The following is a 27,617-nucleotide window of genomic DNA, read 5'->3' as shown; positions in this document are numbered from 1 at the left end:
TGCCCTGGGAACACCCCAGACACATGCTCACCTCTGGTTTTCTGCTCTGGCTGCTCCCCTTGCTTCTTATGCTCTTGCTGCTTGTTATACTCCCTCCAGAAAACTTCTCAATGTGGGTTACCCTGATAGCCCTATCTAATCCTGCACCACCCCTACACAGCATTCCCATCCTGGGTTAGTGTCTTCGGGCTGCTATAACAAAGTACCGCAAACTGGGTGGCTTAAAACAACAGAAATTTATCATCTCACAGTTCTGGAGGCTAGAAATCTGAAATCAAAGTTTCAGGAAGGCCGTGCTCTCTCTGAAATCTGTGGGGTTCTCATGGTGGCTTGCCAGCAACCCACGGCATATTTGGTCTTTGTGGCATAATTCAATCTCTGCCATTGCTACATGGCCTTCTCTCTATGTCTGTCCATCCAATTCCCCCCCACCCCACCTTCTTATAAGGACACTGGTCTTACTGGATTAGGACCACCATCTTAACTAAAAATATCTTTAAAGGTCCTATTTCCAAATAGGATCACATTTGCAGAACATTGGGTTAGAACTTGAATATATCTTTTTGGAGGACATAATCCAATCCATAGCGCATCCCTGTCATCTTCTTCATCTATAGCATTTACACTTTCTACATAGCTGTGAGGCTCATTATGGTTACCACTGAATGTCTATCTCCTTCTAGAATGTGAGCTTTGTGGGGAAGGCACACTAGTTCAGTTCTATTCATTGGTTCAATCTCAGCCCCTAGAACAATATCTGATACATGGTAGACACTTAATAAGTAGTTGCTGGCTGGCTGGTGGGCTGACTGGATGGATGGATGGATGAATGGATGGATGGGTAGATGAATGGATAGGTAGATGAATAGGTAGATGAGTGGATGGATGGATGGGTGGATAGGTAAATGGATGTGTAGATGGATGGATGGATGGTGTTTGGTTTTGCTAAATGCTACCAGAATGCAATATACCAGAAATGGAATGGCTTTTAAGTTTACAGTTCGAAGGCCACAAAAATGTTCAAACTAAGGCATCCTGAGAAATGTACATTAACTCAAGAAAAACCAATGTCTGCTACATGGGAAGGCACATGGCTGGTGTCAGCTGGTCTTTGTTCCTGGTTCTGTTGCTTCCAGCTTCTGATTCTGGTGGCTTCCTCTCTAAGCATCTGTGGGCCTTCCTTTAGGTCCTCTGGTACACAACCCTGCCTTCCATCTTTAGCTTAGCATCTCATGGAAAGGCATGTGGCAATGTCTTCTGGGCTCTGGTTTCTGTCTTAGCTTCTATTGGCTCTCTCAGCTCCTGGCATCTCCTGGTGCTTCTGCATTTCCAAACATCTGTGTCTCAGCATCTAAACTTTCTCTGTTAGAACTCCAATCATCTCCAAATATCTGCATCTATGTCAACTCTGAAGCAACTCTGAAATGCTTTAAAGGGTTCCAGTAAACTAATCAAGACCCACCTTGAATGGGCAGTCACATCTCCATCTATTCAGAAGACCACACCCACAATTGGGTACATCTTCATGGAAACAATCATATCAAAAGGTCACACCCACAATTGAGTGGGTCAAGCTCCTTGGAAACAATCTAATCAAAGTCTCCTAACCTATAATCAGGATTATAGGACATGGCTTTTCTGGGGTATACAACACTTTCAAACCAGCACAAATGGGTTGGTGGATGGGTAGATGGACAAATGGATAGACGGGTAGAAGAGTTGGTTTTCTTTCCTCTGGACATTGTGAAGTACAGACATGCAGGTGGGAACGTGCTCCCAGCCTGAGGAAGGCTCCCAATGAGGAGGGAGGCAAAGCCAAGAGAATCATGCTGGATAGAGAGGGTCCTGAGGAACTGAGCCCGGTGCCTGAGCACATAAATCCCCCACACTGAGTAAACCTGCTCAAGTTGAAGATTTTGCTGTAGGAAGCTGAAATACCTTTCCTGACTGGGGTTTCAGCAGCTATTTATGAAGGCATCCAGAACTCACTCTACAATAGAAGGAATTAAATCGAGCTTGACAGCTGGTGAAGGGCATGTCAGGGTTGGGTAAGACCTCGAATTCTTCTACCACATCAGCCTGTGAAGGCCCCAAAGGTTGGCTTTGCTTTTTGCTGACTCATTGTGTTGGCCATGATGCAGACTGTCAGGCAGGATTTAAGCTAAGATTGTCCCAGGGAAGCCATGGTCCTCATTAGCATTCATCCCAATTAACAATTAATGCAGGGAGCTGAATGAAAACCTCACCGAGAGGCTCAGGAAACATCTGCCATTAGACCAGCAAGGTCTCTGCATGCAGTAAGGACACCACTCCTTAGCAAACAGGGTCACAGGCAGGCACCACCAGGAAGCATGTCCATAGGTCCCCCCCCCCCCGACCCCTGAAGCTAGCTTGAGGCTCAAGGTCTTCAGAAATGCTCTCACAGAGCCTCTCTCCACTTCTTCCCACATCCCCAGCTGATACTCCATTCGAAATGCCCCTCTACCCTCTCAGCCAATACTTTCTCAGTTCTCACTCACTCACTCAGCCCACTGACACAAGTGGATCTTTCTGCATGGGCACAGGGTCCCATCTTGGGGCTAGCTCTGGGGTCAGAGAATAGGCTTCCCAGCCCAGCTCCTTTGTCTCCTCAGATGTGGCCTTGGGGAGTGCAGGCACTCATCTAAGCCTCAGCTTCTCCCTGTGAAATGGGTGTGGACTGTGCCTGAAACATGTTTAGTTCACAGTCTGAACATGGTGGCCCCAGGAATGGAGGGACTTTTTCAGTGTCATCCCCTGCTCTGCAGCTTTCCATGGTGTGAGTCTAAACTCCTCTCCAGTTCCGTGACTGGCTGCTCTGCCATCCACATACCAATCCCTAAGTCTCTCTACTGGCCCCATTCTATCCCCTTTTACAGAACTGTGTCTCTTCCAGGATGCTCATCTCCCATTTGCTTCCTGTCTAAATGTCAACTACCTCTCTCCTTTCAGGGTGGTCTTCATGTGTTGCTTCTTCCAGGAAGCCCTCTCTGATCATCAGTTCACCCTGAGCTCATCTTTCTTCATCTGCGCATACTTAGGTCACTGTGTATGATAGCCTGAACCCTCCTCAGACTGTTGGATAGTGTCGTGATATAAAGAGATCATTCACTTGCTAATTCTGTGTCCAAGGGAAGTCATTCAATGTCTCTAAGTGTCAGATTGCTGACAAAAAAAAAAAAAAAGAAAAAACAGAAATACAATAACATGTGTTTATAGGGTGCTGTGATAGTTTGTAGCTTTTTATAGAGGCTTCCTTTTATAAAAATTCAACTCTACTGGGGTGGCAAATTTACACCACATGCGCCACCACTGCCACCCACCCTGATACGCTGCCACCCACCCTGACACGCTGCCACCCACCCTGACACGCTGCCACCCAGCCTGAAGGTCCTCAGGAGCTTTCTTAACATAGAAACAGCCACTGCCAACAAGTCAGAGTTGGTCTTAGAGAGCAGGAGGGGTTGCCTTCTGCGAGTTACACTTTGATCGAATCAGTCAGCTGCAGTTACTGCAGGCCTGGAGTGGGCCAGGCTGGGTATTAGATCATGCAACTATGGTGGAAAGGAAAGGAAAGCCAGGAAGAGTCTCCCCTGCTGGACAGAGAGGCTGTAGTGCCAAAATAATGCAAACCAGGACACTCTGAGGGCAGCGTGGTGAGCAGGACTTTGCTGTCCAGTGTGGAATCTACCTCCAAAAACAAAGCTTGCAACCATTTCGTCTGGCTTGTCTGGAAACTTCTATTAATCTTATGTTTTAGTAAAATACTTTTGTTATTCTTCTTTGGCTTTGCACAGTTTATCTTACTGTGTTTATTTCCTTTTTCCAATGTGACAACCATATTTAAAAGTTAAAACTCAGATGGAACACTCCATTTTGATCTTCAGCAACTGACATATTAAAAGGTGAATGGCAGGTTTTGCCAGTTTCTTTTCACTGATGCGAATTTGTGTGAAGGGATTACTGATTGGAGTCTTTATTAATTGGCCCTGGGAATACATAGACATCAGTATCTATATTTCTTTCCTCCTAGACATTTAAAGTCAATGTGCTTACATTGTATGGTTATACGTTGGTATCTTGCCACAATGTCTGAAAAGCATTGCACAGGAGAGTCACAGCAAAGAAGCAGATGTGACCGATGTGTAGAACTTTCACATGGCCAACCTTGTGTCTAGCACTGGGCTTTGACCTTTTTCTTAGTTCTCAGTTGAAAACTTCATCTGTGGCTGCTGGTGTGTTTATCAAGAAACACTGATGCGATTATCATTTGGAGTTTGCTGAGACGCGATGAGCAGATCTCAAGCAACTAGCTTGCTTAAGTGTCAGCAGAAAGGGTTTCTTTTTTGAGAACATCCTCAAATCCTCAGTTAATGATTCTTGCTCTCATCTTTACAGGATTTGCTAGGGGAGCTCTTTTTAATCTTTAATCTGATATTCAGTGATTTTTTCTTCATTGACAGTTTCTCCCTCCCCCAACAAAACTATTCTTTCCCAACCCTCTCCTTGTCTGATTGCTGATTCTTGTTATTTTTAAGTCATAAAGGCAGCCAGTCATAGGTATTCGTTGACACACAGATTGGAACCTTTGTCTCTTGCCGTTTAAGGTAATGGATATTGCAGCCCATTTGAGTTTTCCCCATGCTTATTCTCCTAACTTCAGCAGTTTCTTCAGAATGCAGTGTACTCTGTTGTGCTCCTATGTAAAATGAAGAATTATCTATTAAATGACTTTCAGTATATAAAAGCAACAGAGGTGGGTGCAGTTCTGAATGAGCAGGAACCACTGTGTGTCTTCCCACTTTCCCCCAAGTCCTTCATGCCCCTGGGGCCCTCAGTCAGGGTATGAGGCCAGTCAGCCAAGTTCCTGCCTCATGTCCTTGGTGATAGACAATGGTGGACAAGTCTTGGAAGCCCCCTGTATGTTCCTAAGATGCTCAAATGGAAATGACCCATTGCCCAGTGTGGCCCTCCCTGAACCGTACCTTCTATTGGCTTTCTTCTTTCCCTATCTCACTCCTCTACTTCCTTCAGGACCACCCTCATATAAAACCCCTGCATCCATGCCCCTGCCTTGGGGGTTGCAGAGGCCAGCCCTGCCATGGTGGGCATGGGAATGTGGTAGTTTGGAGCTGTGTACTCTAGAAAAGCATATTCTTAAACTTAATCCATTCCTGTGAGTGTGGATCTATTTTACATAGGCTCTCTACAAGAAGTTTCTTCAGTTAAGGTATTGTCCAGATGAGTCAGATTGGGTTGGAGTCCTTTGTAAGCAAAGTGAAAGCCAGACAGAGAGAGCACCAAGGGAAACAAGAAACTGAAGGGCAATGGAACCCAGAAGAGAAGGGAGAGGCCAGGAGATGCCGCCATGTGCATTGCCATGTGACAGAGGAGCCCAGGACCAAGGACCACCAGCAGCCAGCCCCAGAACACCACCAGTCTTCGGGAAGAAAGCATCTCCTTGGTGACACCTTGATTTGGACTTCTAGACTCAACTCCGTGAGTCAATAAAGTCCCGTTGTTTAAGCCAACCCATTGCATGGCATTTACTTTAGTGATGAGGAAACTAAAACAGGGAGCCTGGTGGGGTGGCCTGACACCCACATGTGGCCAACGCAGGAAGGAGGTTGAAGGTCAGTGGTCAGTTTTGTGGCCCTCTCTGGGCCAGGGAAGGTGGAGAAGGGCTCCCTGGGGCCAAAGAAGGGCTCTGAGGAGCACCAAAGGCAGTTCTTGGGATTAGCCACAAACCTAGGCAGGGGTTGCCTCCATCACCTCCCAGCGAAGCCAAGCAGGACAAGGGGAGAATGTGCAGCATGCCCAGGAGGGGCTGATGTAGGGAGCAGGGCCAGGATGAGTGAGGCCCCACAGACTGGAGCGCTATAGGCTCAGATAACCCCCAGGTGGTGTTCTAATGAACCGCCACAACAGGGACCTTTTGGCAGATAAAGTGACTCCATCTTCAGGACTGCTTCAGAGTCCAAGGAGTTGCCTCAGGCCAAAGGTACTTTTTAGAGGAGTGAGGGGCTAGCATCCTCCCTGCCCAGCACCAGCTCCCACCCTGTGGCCTTCCCCTGAGGTCTTTCACAGAAAGACCCCCGTGTGTGTCAGCACAGGCTCTGAATCCCTTGCCCTTAGGGGAAGTGTCCCCAAGAGAGGAGGCCTGCAGGGAATAAAACACCACCATTGGCCCTCTTTGTCAGGGCCGTACAGAATCCACTGCCAGCCTCAGACCTGAGGAAAGTACCAAGCAGGGATTTTAATTCGTGAGGGAGAGGATGCAGGAGAACTACTCACTACCTCTCCAAGGGGATGTCTTAGTTTCTGGGGATGCCGTCACAAAGAACCACACACTGGCACTAAGATAACAGGAGTGCATTGTCTCCTAATTTTGGAGGTCAGAAGTCCAAGACCAAGGAGTCGACCTGGCCACGCTCAGTCTGAAGTCTGTAGGGGAAAGCCTGTCCACACCCCTCTCCCTGCTCCTAGCCTACTCTGCCTGCATTGGCACGTTGCCCCCTCCTCTCTGCCTATCTCTGTGTCCAGTTCCCCTTCTCGTAAGGACATCAGTCACATTGGCTTAGAGCCCACTAATCCAAGGTGGGATTAATTAATCACATCTTCAAAGACCCTATTTCCAAATAAGGTCCTGCTCATGGGACTGGGATCTGAACTCAAGCATGTCTCTTCTGAGACACAATTCACTCTGTAATTCAGGGCTGAGGAAGGAATGAACACCCGCTCCACGTGTATCCCCATACTCTGCACCACAGCCATCCTATAGGTTCCTTCTGCACTCCCTGTTCCTCTCTGGATGCTGGGCTTTCCAGAGACTTGGCTCAGAGTGGCTACCCTTGAGCAGGTGATGGCTAGAGCTCCTGAAGACCTTCACTCTCCTCAGTGTTCTCCTCACTGCCATCAATTTTCTTGCATGGTCCTGAGCAAGTGCTGGACCTCCCACCTCCACCCATCGATGTTCTTTGCCTGGAGTGTTCCCTGCCCTGTTCCATCTCTGCCCTTTTCATCATCCATCGCTAAAGGACAGAGTCTTGTCTCCTGTCCCCACTCTGCCTGCCCAAGTGGAAATCCTACCTAGCTGTTGCCTTATTTCTGCACTTTGAACCATGCAATGGGATGGTCTATTCTTGGCCCCTTATGAGAAACACATCCAGTCACTAGGGGATGGCAGCCCCTGTGGGGTTTCAGGTCTATATCCCCCTTGTGGCAGATTTGACGAAAAAAAAAAAAAATCCTGGATGAACAAAATATTAAAATTATAAACAAAGACAGGATCAATATTACTGATTTTTTCTTTTGCTTCAGACTCCAATACCAATATGATTCAGCACTGACCTTGTCTTTATGTAAAATTTTGATATATTTCTTATTATGGAAATTTTGCATTAATTTTCAAAATATTGTATTAAAATATTATATTTACATTGATTTACTGAGTATTTTTGGTGCCCTTTTACATTTCACACCTAGGGGAAATAAAGAAAATTTAGGGAGAGGTGACAAGACCAGAGAAAGAAAATGAGAAAGAGAGACAGAGTGGCAAAGGCAGAGAAGACTGGAGAAGATGAAGAGATTAAAGAGAACAAGAAAGGGCCTGGGTCAGAGCTGTGGTGGTGGGAATTCATGCAAATGACATCCCCTACACCCCACCCCTCACCCCACCCCACCCCACTGATTCAGTCTTTGTCCCTGTTTGGAAGGTGTTAGCTTCAAAGAACTAATATTTGTAATCTGCAGACTAAAGTGCACAATTTAGCAGCTTCAACAATAAATCCACTGTTTGTTTTGGATTATCTAAGGAGTTGAAATCATCTCTGTGGGTACCTAAATTCCGTTTACAAACACATTTCCCTGCCTCTGTGAATGGCTGCTTTAGTCGCTTACACTGCTATGATTATCTGTGAGAGCAAAAGCCAAGGTATAGTGGAAGATGGTCCTCCATACATAGAGTGACCAGTGTCCTAGAGTCCCAGCTCACACCTGTTTCCCAGTGTAATTATAAATAGCATATACTGTCACTCTCAAAGTGGCCCAGTTTGGATGTATAGTTCCATGCATAGCACCTGAATGAGTTGTGCGAGCCTCAAGGCAATTCCTTGGGGCAGGCAGAACAAGTAGGATTATCACTCCTTTATAGAAAAGGAAACCGGGGGTCAGGGAGTTATGGCCCTGCCTAAGATATTAGACTAACTAGATGGAGGAACTGGGATTTTAAGATTGGAACACCTCTGAAACCTATGCACTTTCTACCACACCACACAACTACCACCTAGATTCAAGGAACAAGTTAGAGCTAATAGACTTCAAAATCAGGTCAGTACTGTCACAAATATTAATCCACAAATCCACCCCAAGGCATCCATGGTTCCTGAGTTTTGCAAAGCAGAGGAGGAAGGTGACTGGCAGCCAAATGCACCAGTTTAGTTTGTCAAAACCTGATGCTCCCATTAACGAGGCCCTCCTGTATTCAAAATGATGGATTTGTGAGAGTCAACCTAGGGCAAACTCTCTCTTTTACTGAGGTCTGTATTCTCAAGGCTAGTACTGAATCCATGGCAAAATCTATTTTCCTCTATAGAACTAGAGTCAGAATGGAGAATGAGACAAACTATGGCAGGAGAGGTAGGCAAAGGTCAGAGCACATTAAGCCCAAATTTAATTTTTAATCCTAAGAGCAATGGAGAGCTGCTGAAGAACTGTGAAGAGAGGGAGGAGTGATCTAAGGAGAGCCATGTTTTTGGAAGATGATGAGGATTGAAGTGAATCAGAAGTATATTTAGATGGGTAATAGAGGCAACCCTGGGCAGACATGGTTAGGATTGGCCCTGGAAGAGGAGAGGAGAGGAGAAAGAGGAAGAGGGTCAAAAATGACTCTTGGATTCTGGATAGAAAATGGTGCCCTTTCCTGGAAGAGGAACAGATTTTGGGGTCCAACACATGCATTTTTGTTTGAATGGGTGGGCCAGATTTGAGGAGCCTTTGAGAAATCCATGGTAGAGGTCACAGAAGCAGCTTTATATTAAGTTTGAAGCTCAAAGGAAAGGAGTGGACTGGAGAATGGAAAAAGGAGAATCATCAGCAGTTCATGGTCACTGCATTGTATAGCAGCACCCAGAGTGCAGGGTCACCCAGGATGACAGCTTCTGCCCAGGGATGGCACTGGAGTCCGAACTCAGGCTTTTCCCAAAATACAAGTGGCCCAGGGAATTGCTCTATCTCTTGGAACCTAAAGAAATTATCACCCACTAAAATAATCTCCTTCCTTCCTACTAACCTCTTCAAATGTTCCATTCCTTTCTAAGTGCTCACATCAATGAGGGACCAAATAACGTTGGTTATACAGACCATCACTGCTCTCACACCCCAGCTGTCTAAACTTCTCTAGCCCTAGTTCATCTGCTCTTGAAAACTCTAACACTTGAGCACTCTTCTTCAAAGTGCTCCAAGTGAATGTGAGAGGTGAAGGAAACTCCCAAGGAACAGCACACTCAGCATCTCTCTGGAAGGAGCCTCAAACCTGAGGATACTCTGAGGTTGGCATCAACTCATTCAATACTCACTCTACCTGAGAGACCAGCTTATTCTCATTTTACAGACAAGGGATAAAGGTGCCAAGAAGTCAAAGAATCTTCCCAGTGGCACCACATGCAAGGGCAGAACTCGGACTTGAGGCAAGAATCCCTGAATGACTCATGGTGACTCACCCAGTGATATGGTCCAGCATGGCCATAGGTCACAAAGTAAGAAATTCACAAAGTTAGACCTTTAGTTTTAGACACCCATTTCCCATTTACAAATTTTTTTAAGGAATTCTTACCCTAAAGGTTATAAACACTTCATCCAGGTATGCAGACTCTTCTTATTATCCAAATATTACTGGCATCGAAAATAACATCCACTAAAGTATATACTAAAATTCACAGTAAATAGTGGGGAGAAAACTTATACGTAGACTTCAAAATAAAACTGAAAATTATAAAATTAGCATTATTTTATCTTACATTTATTAAAATCTGATATATAGCTATAATAATGCCCTGTTTCTCTTTTTCTGATTTTACTTTTTATTATAAAAAAAGTCCACGGTATAAAAAAATCCATTACCTTGCATTTGCCATATTTACTGTTTTTTTATGGATAAAGTATTTTAAAGTAAATTATAGGCACAGAACATTTCAATATTGCACCTTTTAAAATGGCATTTACCTACATAAACACAATGCCATGATCACACCTAAGAAAATCAGCAAAAAAATCCCTAATATCCCCTAATACCCAGTCCACATTTAAATTTCCCCCTATTATCCCCCAAACGTCTTTGTTTATTAAAAAAAAATTAACTAACAAAACATTTAGAAATCATTACATTCTACATATGCAATCACTGATTCTTAATATCATCACATAGATGTATGATCATCATTTCTTAGTACATTTTCATCGATTTAGGAAAAGAAATAGCAAGACAACAGAAAGAGAAATAAAATGATAATATAGAGAAAAAAATAAAAAATAAATAAAATATATAAAAAAAACAAAAAACAAAAACAAACAAACAAAAAAACTATAGCTCAGATGCAACTTCATTCAGTGTTTTAACATAATTACATTACAATTAGGTAGTATTGTGCTGTCCATTTTTGAGTTTTTGTATCCAGTCCTGTTGCACAGTCTGTATCCCTTCAGCTCCAATTACCCATTATCTTACCCTATTTCTAACTCCTGCTGGTCTCTCTTACCAATGATATATTCCAAGTTTATTCTCTAATGTCGGTTCACATCAGTGGGACCATGCAGTATTTGTCCTTTAGTTTCTGGCTAGTCTCACTCAGCATAATGTTCTCTAGGTCCATCCATGTTATTACATGCTTCATAAGTTTATTCTGTCTTAAAGCTGCATAATATTCCGTCGTATGTATATACCACAGTTTGTTTAGCCACTCATCTGTTGATGGACATTTTGGCTGTTTCCATCTCTTTGCAATTGTAAATAATGCCGCTATAAACATTGGTGTGTAAATATCCGTTTGTGTCTTTGCCCTTAAGTCCTTTGAGTAGATACCTAGCAATGGTATTGCTGGGTCGTATGGCAATTCTATATTCAGCTTTTTGAGGAACCGCCAAACTGTCTTCCACAGTGGTTGTACCATTTGACATTCCCACCAACAGTGGATAAGTGTGCCTCTTTCTCCACATCCTCTCCAGCACTTGTCATTTTCTGTTTTGTTGATAATGGCCATTCTGGTGGGTGTGAGATGATATCTCATTGTGGTTTTGATTTGCATTTCTCTAATGGCCAGGGACATTGAGCATCTCTTCATGTGCCTTTTGGCCATTTGTATTTCCTCTTCTGAGAGGTATCTGTTCAAGTCTTTTTCCCATTTTGTAATTGGGTTGGCTGTCTTTTTGTTGTTGAGTTGAACACTCTCTTTATAAATTCTGGATACTAGACCTTTATCTGATATGTCGTTTCCAAATATTGTCTCCCATTGTGTAGGCTGTCTTTCTACTTTCTTGATGAAGTTCTTTGATGCACAAAAGTGTTTAATTTTGAGGAGCTCCCATTTATTTATTTATTTCTTCAGTGCTCTTGCTTTAGGTTTAAGGTCCATAGAACCACCTCCAATTGTAAGATTCATAAGATATCTCCCTACATTTTCCTCTAACTGTTTTATGGTCTTAGACCTAATGTTTAGATCTTTGATTCATTTTGAGTTAACTTTTGTATAGGTTGTGAGATATGGGTCTTCTTTCATTCTTTTGCATATGAATATCCAGTTCTCTAGGCACCATTTATTGAAGAGACTGTTCTGTCCCAGGTGAGTTGGCTTGACTGCCTTATCAAAGATCAAATGTCCATAGATGAGAGGGTCTATATATGAGCACTCTATTCGATTCCATTGGTCGATATATCTATCTTTATGCCAATACCATGCTGTTTTGACCACTGTGGCTTCGTAATATGCCTTAAAGTCCAGCAGCATGAGACCTCCAGCTTCGTTTTTTTTCCTCAAGATACTTTTAGCAATTCGGGACACCCTGCCCTTCCAGATAAATTTGCTTATTGGTTTTTCTATTTCTGAAAAATAAGTTGTTGGGATTTAGATTGGTATTGCATTGAATCTGTAAATCAATTTAGGTAGAATTGACATCTTAACTATATTTAGTCTTCCGATCCATGAACATGGTATGCCCTTCCATCTATTTAGGTCTTCTGTGATTTCTTTTAACAGTTTTTTGTAGTTTTCTTTGTATAGGTCTTTTGTCTCTTTAGTTAAATTTATTCCTAAGTATTTTATTCTTTTAGTTGCAATTGTAAATGGAATTCGTTTCTTGATTTCCCCCTCAGCTTGTTCATTGCTAGTGTATAGAAACACTACAGATTTTTGAATGTTGATCTTGTAACCTGCTACTTTGCTGTACTCGTTTATTAGCTCTAGCAGTTTTGTTGTGGATTTTTCTGGGTTTTCGATGTATAGTATCATATCGTCTGCAAACAGTGATAGTTTAACTTCTTCCTTTCCAATTTTGATGCCTTGTATTTCTTTTTCTTGTCTAATTGCTCTGGCTAGAACCTCCAACACTATCTTGAATAATAGTGGTGATAATGGACATCCTTGTCTTGTTGCTGATCGTAGGGGGAAAGTTTTCAATTTTTCCCCATTGAGGATGATATTAGCTGTGGGTTTTTCATATATTCCCTCTATCATTTTAAAGAAGTTCCCTTGTATTCCTATCCTTTGAAGTGTTTTCAACAGGAAAGGATGTTGAATCTTGTCAAATGCCTTCTCTGCATCAATTGAGATGATCATGTGATTTTTCTGCTTTGATTTGTTGATATGGTGTATTACATTAATTGACTTTCTTATGTTGAATCATCCTTGCATACCTGGGATGAATCCTACTTGGTCATGATGTATAATTCTTTTAATGTGTTCCTGGATTCGATTTGCTAGAATTTTGTTGAGGATTTTGCATCTATATTCATTAGAGAGATTGGTCTGTAGTTTTCTTTTTTTGTAATATCTTTGCCTGGTTTTGATATGAGGGTGATGTTGGCTTCATAAAATGAATTAGGTAACTTTCCCTCCACTTCAATTTTTTTGAAGAGTTTGAGCAGAGTTGGTACTAATTCTTTCTGGAATGTTTGGTAGAATTCACATGTGAAGCTGTCTGGTCCTGGACTTTTCTTTTCGGGAAGCTTTTGAATGACTGATTCAATTTCTTTACTTGTGATTGGTTTGTTCAGGTCATCTATTTCTTCTTGAGTCAAAGTTGGTTGTTTATGCCTTTCTAGGAACTTGTCCATTTCATCTACATTGTTGTGTTTATTAGCGTAAAGTTGTTCATAGTATCCTGTTATTACCTCCTTTATTTCTGTGAGGTCAGTGGTTATGTCCCCTCTTCCATTTCTGATCTTATTTATTTGCATCCTCTCTCTTCTTCTTTTTGTCAGTCTTGCTAAGGGCCCATCAATCTTGTTGATCTTCTCATAGAACCAACTTCTGGTCTTATTGATTTTCTCCATTGTTTTCATCTTCTCAATTTCATTTATTTCTGCTCTAATCTTTGTTATTTCTTTCCTTTTGTTTGCTTTGGGGTTAGTTTGCTGCTCTTTCTCCAGTTCTTCCAAGTGGACAGTTAATTCCCGAATTTTTACCCTTTCTTCTTCTCTGATATAGGCATTTAGGGTGATAAATTTCCCTCTTAGCACTGCCTTTGCTGCATCCCATAGGTTTTGATATGTTGTGTTTTCATTTTCATTCGCCTTGAGATATTTACTAATTTCTCTTGTAATTTCTTCCTTGACCCACTGGTTGTTTAAGAGTGTGTTGTTGAGCCTCCACATATTTGTGAATTTTCTGCCACTCTGCCTATTATTGATTTCCAACTTCAAAACTTTATGATCTGAGAAAGTGTTGTGTATGATTTCAATCTTTTTAAATTTGTTGAGACTTGCTTTGTGACCCAGCGTATGGTCTATCTTTGAGAATGATCCATGAGCACTTGAGAAAAAGGTGTATCCTGCTGTTGTGGGGTGTAATGTCCTATAAATGTCTGTTAAGTCTAGCTCATTTATTGTAATATTCAAATTCTCTGTTTCTTTATTGATCTTCTGTCTAGATGTTCTGTCCATTGATGAGAGTGGGGAATTGAAGTCTCCAACTATTATGGTAGATGTGTCTATTTCCCTTTTCAGTAATTGCAGTGTATTCCTCACGTATTTTGGTGCATTCTGATTCCGTGCATAAATATTTATGATTGTTATGTCTTCTTGTTGAATTGTTCCTTTTATTAGTAGATAGTATCCTTCTTTGTCTCTTTTAACTGTTTTACATTTGAAGTCTAATTTGGTGGATATTAGTATAGCTACTCCTGCTCTTTTCTGGTTGTTATTTGCATGAAATATCTTTTCCCAACCTTTCACTTTCAACCTATGTTTATCTTTGGGTCTAAGATGTGTTTCCTGTAGACAGCACATAGAAGGATCCTGTTTTTTAATCCATTCTGCCAGTCTATGTCTTTTGATTGGGGAATTCAGTCCATTAACATTTAGTGTTATTACTGTTTGGGTAATACTTTCCTCTACCATTTTGCCTTCTGTATTATATATATCATATCTGACTTTCCTTCTTTCTACACTCTTCTCCATACCTCTCTCTTCTGTCTTTTCGGTTCTGACTCTAGTGCTCCCTTTAGTATTTCTTGCAGAGCTGGTCTCTTGGTCACAAATTCTCTCAGTGACTTTTTGTCTTAAAATGTTTTAATTTCTCCCTCATTTTTGAAGGACAATTTTGCTGGATATAGAAGTCTTGGTTGGCAGTTTTTCTGTTTTAGTAATTTAAATATATCATCCCACTGTCTTCTTGCTTCCATGGTTTCTGCTGAGAAATCTACACATAGTCTTATTGGGTTTCCCTTGTATGTGATGGATTGTTTTTCTCTTGCTGCTTTCAAGATCCTCTCTTTCTCTTTGACCTCTGACATTCTAACTAGTAAGTGTCTTAGAGAACGCCTATTTGGATCTATTCTTTTTGGGGTGCGCTGCACTTCTTGGATCTGTAATTTTAGGTCTTTCATAAGAGTTTGGAAATTTTCAGTGATAATTTCTTCCATTAGTTTTTCTCCTCCTTTTCCCCTCTCTTCTCCTTCTGGGACACCCACAACACGTATATTTGTGCGCTTCATATTATCATTCAATTCCCTGAGCCCCTGCTCAAATTTTTCCATTCTTTTCCATATAGTTTCTGTTTCTTTTTGGATTTCAGATGTTCCATCCTCCAGTTCACTAATTCTAGCCTCTGTCTCTTGAAATCTACCATTGTAGGTTTCCATTGTTTTTTCATCTCTTCTACTGTATCTTTCATTCCCATAAGTTCTGTGATTTGTTTTTTCAGACTTTCCATTTCTTCTTTTTGCTCATCCCATGCCTTCTTCATGACTTCCCTCAATTTATTGATTTGGTTTTTGAAGAGGTTTTCCATTTCTGTTCATATATTCAGAATTAGTTGTCTCAGCTCCTGTATCTCATTTGAGCTATTGGTTTGTTCCTTTGACTGGGCCATATCTTCAATTTTCCTGGTGTGATTTGTTATTTTTTGCTGGCATCTGGGCATTTAATCAGATTTCCCTGAGTTTGGGACCCAGCAGGTTGAAAGACTTTCCTGTGAAGTCTCTGGGCTCTGTTTTTCTTATCCTGCCCAGTATGTGGTGCTTGTCTGTCTGCGGGTCCCACCAGCAAAAGATATTGTGGCTCCTTTAACTTTGGAAGACTTTCGCTACTAGGTGTGTGGTGGAGACAGAGAAAAGGTTGTAGGTTGGTTTTAATGACTTCAAATTGTGAAGTCCTGGGATCTGAATTCCTTGAGAGAGGGACTCCACCTGAGTTGCGTTTCACCCCTCCCGCGGGGAAGGTTCAGGTGGTAGAGAGCTCTGAAAGCAGCCCGCCTCTGCATTTAGGGCAGTCACAACCTGTGTAATCCCAGCGCTGAGCCCAGAGGCAACCAAGCCTCTGCAGAAACAGCCACAGAAGGCTCTGTTTCACCCCCTTTCCTCTTTTTCAATTAGCCCAATAGGCGACTTCCACCTTGATCAGTTTTGCCTGAGCTGAGGGTCTATTTTTAGTAGTCAGAAGTTGTTCATTAATGCCACTATTGGTGTTAGGCTGGACTCAGTCTCTACTACTGTTGGAGACTCTTTCCTTTCCCTCTGGGAAGCCACATGTGTGGGAGGGGCTCTGGTCACCGACCGCCGCAGCTTGGGGAACCGCTGATCCGAGGCTCCCAGCTGGCCCGGGAAGCCACGTGTATGGGAGGCGCTCCAGTTGCTGGCCGCTGCGGCTTGGGGAACCGCCAATCCGAGGCTCCCAGCCAGCCCGGGAAGCCGTGTGTGTGGGAGGGGCTCCGGTTGCCAGCCGCTGCAGCTTGGGAAACCACCAATCCGAGGCTCCCAGCTCGCTTGGGAAGCCGCGTGTGTGGGAGGGGCTCAGTCGCCAGCCTCCGTGGCTTGGAGAACCACCGATCCGAGGCTCCCAGCCAGCCTGGGAAGCCACGTGTGTGGGAGGGGCTCCGGTCGCCGGCCACTGCGGCTTGGGGAACCACCGATCCGAGGCTCCCAGCCGGCCTGGGAAGCTGCGTGTGTGGGAGGGGCTCCAGTCGCTGGCCACCACGGCTTGGAGAACCGCTGATCTGAGTCTCTCAGCCAGACTGGGAAGAAAGGAGGAAGGGGGGCCGGCCACCAGCCACCACGGCCCGGGGAAGCGCCCACCACTCGGGGACCTCACCACAGCGGAGTCTCGTAGCTGGTCCAGCCAGTTCAGACTGGGGTACACTGTGTGTCTGGTCTCTGTCGTGGCTCCGGGAGCTGTTCTGTACTGTTTCTAGTTATTTAGTAGTTGTTCTGGAGGAGGAACTAAGACACGCGCACCTTACTAAGCCACCATCTTCTCCAGAAGTCCCCCCCAAATGTCTTTTAGACTCAGTTTGTTCAAACCAGGATCCAATCTGGAACCTTTATTGAAAGCCTGTCTGGTGAACCAAGATGGCAGCATAAGATACTCTAGGCTGCCATACTCCCACAGAATCTTTGAACTAGCAAAAACTGGCAGAACCATTTTCCTCAAAACTCCAGAACACAGTTTAAAAATTGCAGTAAATGAATGAATACCAAGTCAAGAAAGCACAGCTTTTTAAATGGCAGGAGAAGGTTGTCCACAGCAACCTGGGCTCTCCCCCACCCTCACCCCAGAGCAGTGTAGAATCAGCCCACACTCCCTTTGTGGGTCCCTTGTCCTATGCGCAGGGAGCAGAGTCATTTCTATTCTCATAGTGGGGTACCAGAGTGTAGGTACCAATCTATTTGGTGGCAGCCTGAAAAACTAAAACAGAAAAGTCATCTCTGACTCTCCTTCCCAAATCGCTCCCTGCATGCAGAAAAAGAGTGTGAAAACACTGCAATTTGCTTTTGCCTAAGGCTGACTTTGACAGGAGGGATAAACTCTGAAGGAGAAAAACAGCTAATACAGAGGCAATTTTGCATTGGTGTTTGTTTTCCTTATCTTATGACACTCTTGGAATCCCTACCATATCACTAGCTGGATAGAAATAAAGGAACTGACAGTTCAGGACTAAATCCCAGAGTTAAAATATTAAAATGTACAGTGTGCAAGGAAAGATTATGAGACAAACAAAGAAACAGAAATGATGGCCTTTCCACAGGGACAAGATAAAAATTAAGAAACCATCAAAGAAGATCATACTTTGGACACACTGGACAAAAATTTTTAAAAAATGACCTTTACTGTGTTCAAATAGATAAAGGGAAACACAGAAAAAGAACAAAAGGATATCAAGAAAATGATGTGTATATAATATTCTTTTAAAAAGGAACCAAACTAAAAAACTAGAGCTGTAGACCACAATAATTGAAATGAAAAATTCCATAGAGGGTTTCAAAAGCAGATTGGAGCTGGCAGAAGAAAGAATCAGTGAACTCAAAGACAAGATAATTGAAAGGATTCATGTTGATGACAGGGAAAAAAAGTGAACATAGCCCAGGAGACCTGTGGTATACCATCAAGTGTACCAACATACATATTATGGGATCCTTAGAAGTGGAAAAAAGAAAGAGGTAGCAGGAATATTCGAAGAAATAATGACAAAAGCGCCCCAAATTTAATGAAAGACATGAATAAGCCCAACAAACCCCAAAAAGGATAAACTCAAAGAGAACCTTGCCCAGAGACATAGAAGGCAAACTGTTGTATGCCAAGGAGAAGGAGAGAATTCTGAAAGCTACAAGAAAAGGAAAAGCCATTTGTTATATACAGGGGAGCTCTGATAAAATTAAGTGCCAATTTTTCATCACAAGCTGTGGAGGTGAGAAGGTAGTGGGATGAAATATTTTAAAGTGCTGAAAGAAAATAATTTACAAACACATAGTTTTATATTCAGTGAAAGTCTTTCAAAAATGAGGGAGAGATTAAGACACTTCCAGATAAACGAAAGCTTAAAGAGTTCATCACCACTTCCTTACAAACAAAGCTAAAAGGCATTGTTCAAACTGAAAAGAAAGAGCACTAAAGAGTGGATTGAAGTAGCATTAAAAAAAAAAGACCTCTGGTAAAGGTAAACTTAATAATAATTTAAAATGCTAGTACTATTGCATTGTAATTTCTTTCATTGTTGTAATTCCAGTTTTTACTTCTCACAGGTTCTAAAATGCAAATGCATAAAATGTAACGACAAACCTATGGTTTTGAATTTATAACATATAAAAACATCATTTCTAACCAGTATGACAAAAAAATTGGAGGGAAGGAGGGATACAGGAAAGGTTTCTGTGCGTGCTACTGAAGTTAAGTTGGCATCAAATCAAACATGAATGTTATAGATTTAGGATGTTATTCTAGTTTGCTAGCTGCTGAAATGCAATATACCAGAAATGGAATGACTTTTAGAAAGAGGGATTTAGTAAGTTTCTACTTTAGAGTTCTAAGGCCAAGAAAATGTCCCAGTTAAAGCAAGTCTATAAAAATGTCCAATCTGAGGCATCCAGGGAAAGATACCTTGGTTCAAGAAGGCCAATGAAGTTCAGGGTTTCTCTCTCAAGTGGAAGGCCACACAGCGAACATAGTCAGTTTCTCTCTCATCTGGAAAGGCACATGGTGAATACAGTCAGGGTTCCTCTCTCATTTGCAAGGGTACATGGCAAACATGGCATCATCTGATGGCTTATTCTCCTGGCTTCCTGTTTCATGAAGCTCCCCGGGAGGCATTTTCTTTCTTCATCTTCAAAGGTTGCTGGCTGGTAGACTCTGCTTCTTGTGGCTATGTTGTTCTGCTCTTATTTCTCTGACTCTCATTCCCCAAAATGTTTCCTCTTTTATAGGACTCCAGTAAACCGGTCAAGGCCCACCCAAATGGGTGGAGACACATCTCCCCTAATCTAGTGTTCTAGTTTGCTAGCTGCTGGAATGCAACACATCAGAGATGGATTGGCTTTCAATAAAAGGGGATTTATTTAGTTAATGCATAGTTCTTCAGAGGAAAGGCAGCTAACTTTCGACTGAGGTTCTTTCTTACATGGGAAGGCACAAAGCAATCTCTGCTGGCCTTCTCTCCAGTCCTCTGGGTTCCAACATCTTTCCCCAGGGTGATTCCTTTCTGCATCTCCAAAGGCCTGGGGTAAGCTGCGAGTGCCAAGATGAGTTATCCTGAGGTGCTTGGGCTGTACTATGCTGACCTCTCTCATTTAAGCACCAGCCAATTAAATCAAACATCATTCACTACAGCAGGCACACCTCTTAGCTGACTGCAGATGTAATGAGCCACAGATGAGGTTCATGTACCATTGGCTCATGTCCACAGCAACAGAACTAGGTACCTTCACCTGGCCAAGTTGACAAATGAATCTAACTACCACATCCAGCTTAACAACCACTCTTGATTAAATCACATAAGAAATAGCTGCCTTTACAAAATGGGATTAGGATTAAAGCATGGCTTTTCGAGGGTACATACATCCTTTCAAATCAGCACAGATGTTAAATTGAAGCCCCATGATAACCATGAATAAAATATCTGAAAAAAATATTTACCAAAGGAAATGAGAAAAGACTCAGAATACAATACAAAACAATCAAATAAATAAGGAAATAAGCATTAACAGAAGAATTGAGGGAAAAAAAGTATAACTCATACAAACACTAAATATAAAAATAGTAGAAGAAAGTCCCACATTATCAGTAATTACTTTAAATGTAAATAGGCTAAATTCTTCAGTAAAAAGGCAGAATGGATAAAAATGCATGACCCAACTACTTGTCGTCTACAAGAGATTCACCTTAAATTCTAAAGCTCAGTAGGTTGAAAGTGAAAGGATGGAAAACTATGCCAAGCAAGTAGTAACCAAAATAGTGCTGGGATAGTTATGCTAACATCAGATGAAATAGACTTCAAGTCAAAAATTGTTACAACAGACAAAGGTCACTATATACTAATAAGGGGTTAATTAAATAATAAAACATATGATTATAAATACATATGTACCTAAAAGCAAAGCCCTGAAATATATGAAACAAATTTTGAGGGATCTGAAGGGAGAAATAGATGGTTCTACCTTAGTAATAGGAAATTTCAGCACACCACATTCAATAATGGATAGAACACCAGAGAGATGTTCAATAGGGAAACAGAAGACTTGAATGCTACTATGAATCAACTGGACTTGAAAAATATATATAAAACACTTCATCCAACAGCAGCAAAATAAGCATTCTTCTGTAGTGCACATATGTCATTTGCCAGGATACACCATAGTTCACAAATAAAACAATTCTCAATAAATTTTAAAAATTGAAATTACACAATGTATCTTCCTCAACCACAATGCAATGAAACTAGAAGTCATTAGAAAGGAACATTGGAAATGTCACAAACGTGGAAATTAAGCAATGTACTCTTAAGCCAACAATGCGTCAAAGAAGAAATCACGAGGGAATTTAGAAACTATCTTAATATGAACAAAAATGAAAGCACAACATACCAAAATCTATGGGGAATGCAGGAAAGGCACTGCTGAGAGGGAAACTTATAGCTCTAAATGCTTACATTAAAAAGGAATAAAGAGCTCAAATCAGAGACCTAACCTCAGAACTGGAGGGTCTAGGAGAAGAATACCAAACTAAACCCAAAGTGAGAAGAAGGGAGGAAATAGAAAAGAGTAAAGCAGAGATAAATGAAATAGAGAACTAAATAAAACAGTAAAACCAACAAAACCTAAATTTGATTCTGTGAATACATCGATATAATTGACAAACCTTTAGCTAGACTATAAAGAAAAAGAGAAAGAGGACATATAATCCATACTAGAAATGAAAGGGCAGACATTACTATCAACACCACGGGAATAAAAAAGGACTATGAGAACACTGTGAAAAAACAGTATGCCAATAAATTAGATAACCTAGATGAAATGGACAAATTCCTAGAAACACACACAAATCACCCACACTGACTCAAGAAGGAATAGATGATCTCAACAGACTAATAACAAGGGAAAAGATTGAATCATTAAAACCCTCCAACAAAGAAAAGCCCAGGACCAGACAGCTTCAGTGGTGAATTTTACCAAACGTCTCAATCCTGCTCAAACTCTTCCAAAAATTGTAAAGAAAAGAACACTTTCTAACTCAATCTATTATGCCAGAATCACCCTAATACCAAGCCAGATAAAGATTAAGAAAATAAAACTATAAATACACTTTGTGAATATAAACAAAAAAATTCTCAACAAAATACTACCAACTGAACCCAAAAGGACATTAAAAGAATTATACCAACCACGATCAAGTGAGATTTATCCCAAGTATGCAAGGTGGTTCAAAATAAGAAAATCAATTAATGTAATATACCGCATTAATAAAAGAAAGGGAAAAGCCCACATGATTACCTCAATTGATGCAAAAGAAGTCATTTGACAAAATCCAACACCCCTTCTTGATTAAAAAAAGAAAAAGAAACCTTAGAAAACTAGGAATAGAAGGAATAGAAGGAATAGAAGGATACCTCCTCAACATGATAAAGAGCATCTATGAAAAACCCATAGCTAACATCATACTTGTGGTAGTTAGATTCATTTGTCAACTTGGCCAGGTGAAGGTACCTAGTTTGTTGCATGAGCCAATGACATGTGAACCTCATCTGTTGCTGATTACATCTGCAGTTGGCTAGGAGGCATGCCTGCTGCAATGAATGACATTTGACTTAACTGGCTGGTGCTTAAATGAGAGAGCTCAATGTAGCACAGCCCAAGCAGCTCAGCATACCTCATCTCAGCACTCGCAGCTCAGCCCAGGCCTTTGGAGATGCAGAAAGAAATCACCCTGGGGAAAGTTGTTGCAACCCAGAGGCCCAGAGAGAAGGCCAGCAGAGACCATCCTGTGCCTTCCTACGTAAGAGAGAACCTCAGTGGAAAGTTAGCTGCTTTTCCTCTGAAGAACTAACAAAATAAATCCCCTTTTATTAAAAGGTGTGTTGCATTCCGGCAGCAATACTGAATGGTGAAAGACTGAAAGTTTTCTCCCTAAGATCAGTATCAAGATAAAGATGCCCATTGTCACCACTGTTATTCAACATTATACTGGGAGTTCTTGCCAGAGCAATTAAGCAAGAAAATGAAATAAAAAGTATCCAAACTGGAAAGAAAGAAGTAAAACTTTCTTTATCTGCAGATGACATAATCTTATACAGAGAAAATCCTGAATAAGTCACAATAAAGATAATAGAGCTAATAAATGAGTTCAGCAAAGTGGTGGGGGTCAAGTCCAATATGCAAAAATCAGTACACTATACACTAGTAATGAAAAAGAAATCAAGAAAAAAATCCATTTGCAGAGGCAACTAAAGGAATGAAATGCCTAGGAATAAATTTAACCCAAGCTTAGAAAGTACTTGCACATAGAAAACTACAAAACATTGCTCAAATAAAGCAAAGACCTAAATAAATAGAAGGACATTCTGTGTTCATGGATTGAAAGACCAAATATCATTAAGATGGCAATTCTACCCAAAGTGATTTACAGATTCAACACAATCCAAATCAGATTTCCAACAGCCTTCTTATAGACATGGAAAAGCCAAACATAAATTCATATGGAAAGGTTAGGGGCCCCAGATAGCCAATGCTATCTTGAAAAAGAAGAATGAAGTTGGAGGACTTGCCCTTTCTGACCTCAGAACCTATTACAAAGCTATATTAGTCAAAGCAGCATGGCCTGGCACAAGGACATATAGAGAGACCAATGAGATCTAACAGAGTTCAGAAATTAACCTTCATGTATATAACTTCATGTATATGAAAAGGGTGAAAAGGGTGCCAATTGCACTCAACAGGGAAAGAAACGTCTTTTCAACAAACAGTGCTGGGTGGTGCAAGGGTAGCTCAGTGGTAGAATTCTTGCCTGCCATGTGGGAGATCCAGGTTTGATTCTTGGACCATGCACATCCCAAAATTTAAAAATTAAAAAAAAAAAAATCAAGCACCTCTTTGTGGGATGACTTTCCAGAAACCTGCGCCCCTCAGATGGGTCCCTGGACCAGATGCCCATTTGCACCACTGTTATTCAACATTATACTGGAACATTATACTGGCCTGGAGGGGCCAGCCTTTCCAAAATATCAGCTAGTTCATCTCCCAACCCCTTATTTTGGACAGTTCTTCCAACATGGAAAAAGTTAGAATGGGCAGAGCCCAAATACCCTTGGAGAGTGGGAGAAAGACCAAAGCTGATGGTTGAGTTATACAGAGAAGGCAGGGCTTAACAAATGAGTATGATTGCTGAATCATTGTGTTGATGTATCTTTTAGTCTCCAGTATCTTAGAGCAACTAGGAGTAAAAGCCTAAAATTGTGGAATTGTAACCCACACCAAACTCTGAAATTTGTTCTACAACTAGTTGTTGTGCTGTACTTTGAAATTTATTGCTTTTTAGTATATGTTACTTTTCACAAAAAAGAAAAAAGTGGTGATATAAAATATATATATATATTCCTCCTAGCCTCCTATATTCTGGAGCAGCTAGAAGGGAAAATCTGAGATGATGGTATAGTAGCCCATGACAAACTCTGGGATCTGTCCTGTAACTACTTGTTGAAGAGTCTTTTGAAAACTTTTGCTTTTTTCCTTCTTTGCTTTGTATATGTATTATGTTATACAATAAAAAAAAGTTTTAAAAAATGGGGAAAAACAGTGCTGGAAAGACTAGATATTCACACCTTTACAAACCCACCTCACACCATAAACAAAAATCAACTCAAAGTGGATAAAAGATATAAACATAATAACCAGAACTGTAAAACTCTCAATAAAAAATATAGGGAAGCATCTTGTATTAGGTAATGGTTTCTTAGGCTTCACACCAAAGGCATGAGCAACTAAAACAAATAAATAGATAAAGGGAACCTCATCAAAATTAACAATTTTTGTGCCTAAAAGGACTTTATCATCAAAATATAAAGATAACCTACAGAATGGGAGAAAATATTTAGAAACCATATCTGATAAGTGTTTAATATCCAGAAAATATAAAGAAACCCTATGTGGGAGTTAGATTCAGGTGTCAACTTGGCCAGGTGAAGGTACCTAGTTCTATCACTATGGGCGTGAGCCAATGGCATATGAACATCATCTGTTGCTGATTACATCTGTAGTTGGCTAGGAGGCATGCCTGCTGCAATGAATGATGTTTGATTTAGTTAGCTGGTGCTTAAATGAGAGAGCACAATGTAGCACAGCAAAAAAAAACAGCTCAGCATACCTCATCTCAGCACTCACAGCTTAGCCCAGGCCTTTTGAGATGCAGAAAGGAATCACCCTGGAGAAAGTTGTTAGAACCCAGAGTCCTGGAGAGAAGGCCAGGAGAGATCACCCTGTGCCTTCCCACGTAAGAAAGAACCTTAGTTGAAGGTTAGCTGCCTTTCCTCTAAAGACTGTATGTTAATGAAATAAATCCCCTTTTATTAAAAATCGATCCATTTCTGGTATGTTGCACTCTGGCAGCTAGCAAACTAGAACAGATTTTTGGTACCAGAGTGTAGGGTGCTGCTGTAGTTTGAAAATACCAAACATGTTGGAAAGGCTTTTTAAGTGAATAAGGGGGAGATTTTGGAGGAGTTGTGAGGAGCTTGATAGAGAAGACCTAAAATGCTTTGAAGAGACTGTTGGTAGAAATATGAACTCTAAAGATACTCCTGATAAGGCCTTAGATAGAAATGAGGCACGTGTTATTGCAAACTGGAAGAAAGGTGAACCTTGTTTTAAAATAACAGATAATCTGGCAAAATTGACTAGTGGCTTTGGCTGCAAGGCAGAATTTAAAAGCCGTGAACTTGCATTTTTAGCAGAAGAGATCTCCAAATTAAATGTGGAAAATGCATCCTTGTTTCTCCTCGCAGCTTATAGTGAAATGCGACAGGAAAGAGAGAAGCTGAGAACTGAACTCTTGGGTATAAAGAAACCAGAAATTGATGTTCTAGAAAATTCTGGGCTTCCAGGAAGGGAGAACCCAGAGAATAGTGCCTCACATGAAGATTTGGCCAAATGTGGAAGTAGTCAACCATTTCAGAGAAAGCCAGGTTTGAACATGGAGTTATTCAGGAAGGATTTGTGGAAACTCTTTGTGTCTGATGGGTATGATCCAAGGCCACTGCATAGAAAGCCAGGGAGAGTGCTGTGGGACCTGTATAAACAGAGCCACTGCCAGTTTAGATTAGGGGGTTCGGTGAAGGGACACGTTGGAGGAAAAATAACTTTAGAGGCAAAAGCATGGAGGCTGAGGTCTGAAGTCAAGTAACCTCAGGCCAGAAGAGCAGACCCACCCAAGTATGTGGAGAGGGTGAGTTTGCCCCAAAAGCAGAGGATGGGCCTTCCACCTGGTTGCAGTGGAAGAGTCATGCCACCTCAGGCCTTGGAGAGGGTGAAGCACATTCCTTAGGATTTGGGGAGAGCCTGGCTGCCACCACATGGAGGGGGTGAGCGTGTGCCCCAGATATGGCAGAGAGCCTGGGTGCAGCCATGATCCTTGGAGAGGGTGGAGCCAAGAGAAGGGTAGTCCCCCCAATATCTCCCAAGGTTGCATTTGGAGAGAGGCAGGCCTCTGCGTAGGCATTTGGAAAGGATGGGACTGCGGCTTTCAGAAGCCCTGAAGATAAACGACTCTCAGACTTTGAACTCTAATGGAGTTTGCCCTGCAGGTTTCCAAAACTGCATGGGTCTGGTGACCCCTGGGTTCCTTCCTCCCTATGGAAATGTGTATATGTATCCTATGACTGTTCCTCCTTTGATGTTGGCAGCAAATAACATGTTCTGCATTTCCAGAGCCAGAGGATATTTTTTTCCTTAGAATAGACCATGCTTGTAACTAACTTTGATAGGAGTTTATACTGTTCCTAACTTTCTATTTCATTTGTATTGCTACTAAAATGGTTTAAGGATTTCCGATATTGTGATGGAATTAATGTTTTTTTAATATGGGAAAAACATGTCTTTCTTAGGGTCCAAAGGGTATAATGTGCTGGTTTGAAAGAATGTATGTGCCCTAGAAAAGTCATGTTTTAGTCCTAATCCCATTTATAAAGACAACTGTTTCTTCTAATCCCTATTCAGTATTGTATGTTTGAAACTGTAATTAGATCATCTCCCTGGAGATGTGATTCAATCGAGTGGTTGTTAACCTAGATTAGGTGGAGGTGTGTCTCCACCCATTTGGGTGGGTCTTGATTAGTTTACTGAAATACTAAAAAAGAGGAAACATTTTGGAGAAAGTGAGAGATTCAGAGAGAGCAGAATGACATAGCCATGAGAAGCAGAGTCCATTAGCCAGCGCCCTTTGGAGATGAAGAAGGAAAACAGCTCCAGGGGAGCTTCATGAAACAGGAAGCCAGGAGAGAAACCTAGCAGATGACACTGTGTTCACCACATGCCTTTCCAGATAAGCGAGAAATCCTGACCATGTTCTCCATGTGTCCTCTCACTTGAGAGAGAAACCCTGAACTTCATTGGCCTTGAACCAAGGTATCTTTCCCTGGATGCCTTAGACTGGACATTTCTATAGATTTGTTTTAATTGGGACATTTTCTCAGCCTTAGAACTGTAAACTAGCAACTTATTAAATTCCACTTTTTAAAAGCCATTTCATTTCTGGTATATTGCATTCCAGCAGCTAACAAACTAGAGCATCCTACAACTCAACAACAAAAAGCCAATCAACCCAACTTTAAAATGGGCAAAAGTCTTGAATAGACATTTCTCCAAAGAAGATATGCAAATGGCTAAAAAACTCATGAAAAGAGGTTCAATGTCATTAGCCATTAGGAAATGCAAATCAAAACCTTGAGATAACATTTCACACCCATTGGAATGGCTGCTATTTTTAAAAAATGGAAAAAAAAACATTGGAGAGGATGTAGAGAAATAGAAACACTCATTTATTGTTGGTGGGAATGAAAAGTGGTCTAGCCACTATGGAAGACAATTTGGCTATTCCTTAGAAAGCCAAGTATACAACTACCATATGACCCAGCAAT

Source organism: Tamandua tetradactyla, chromosome 3, assembly GCF_023851605.1.
Source record: "Tamandua tetradactyla isolate mTamTet1 chromosome 3, mTamTet1.pri, whole genome shotgun sequence".
Classification (NCBI taxonomy): Eukaryota; Metazoa; Chordata; class Mammalia; order Pilosa; family Myrmecophagidae; genus Tamandua; species Tamandua tetradactyla.
Note: the sequence above shows the minus strand (reverse complement) of the source record.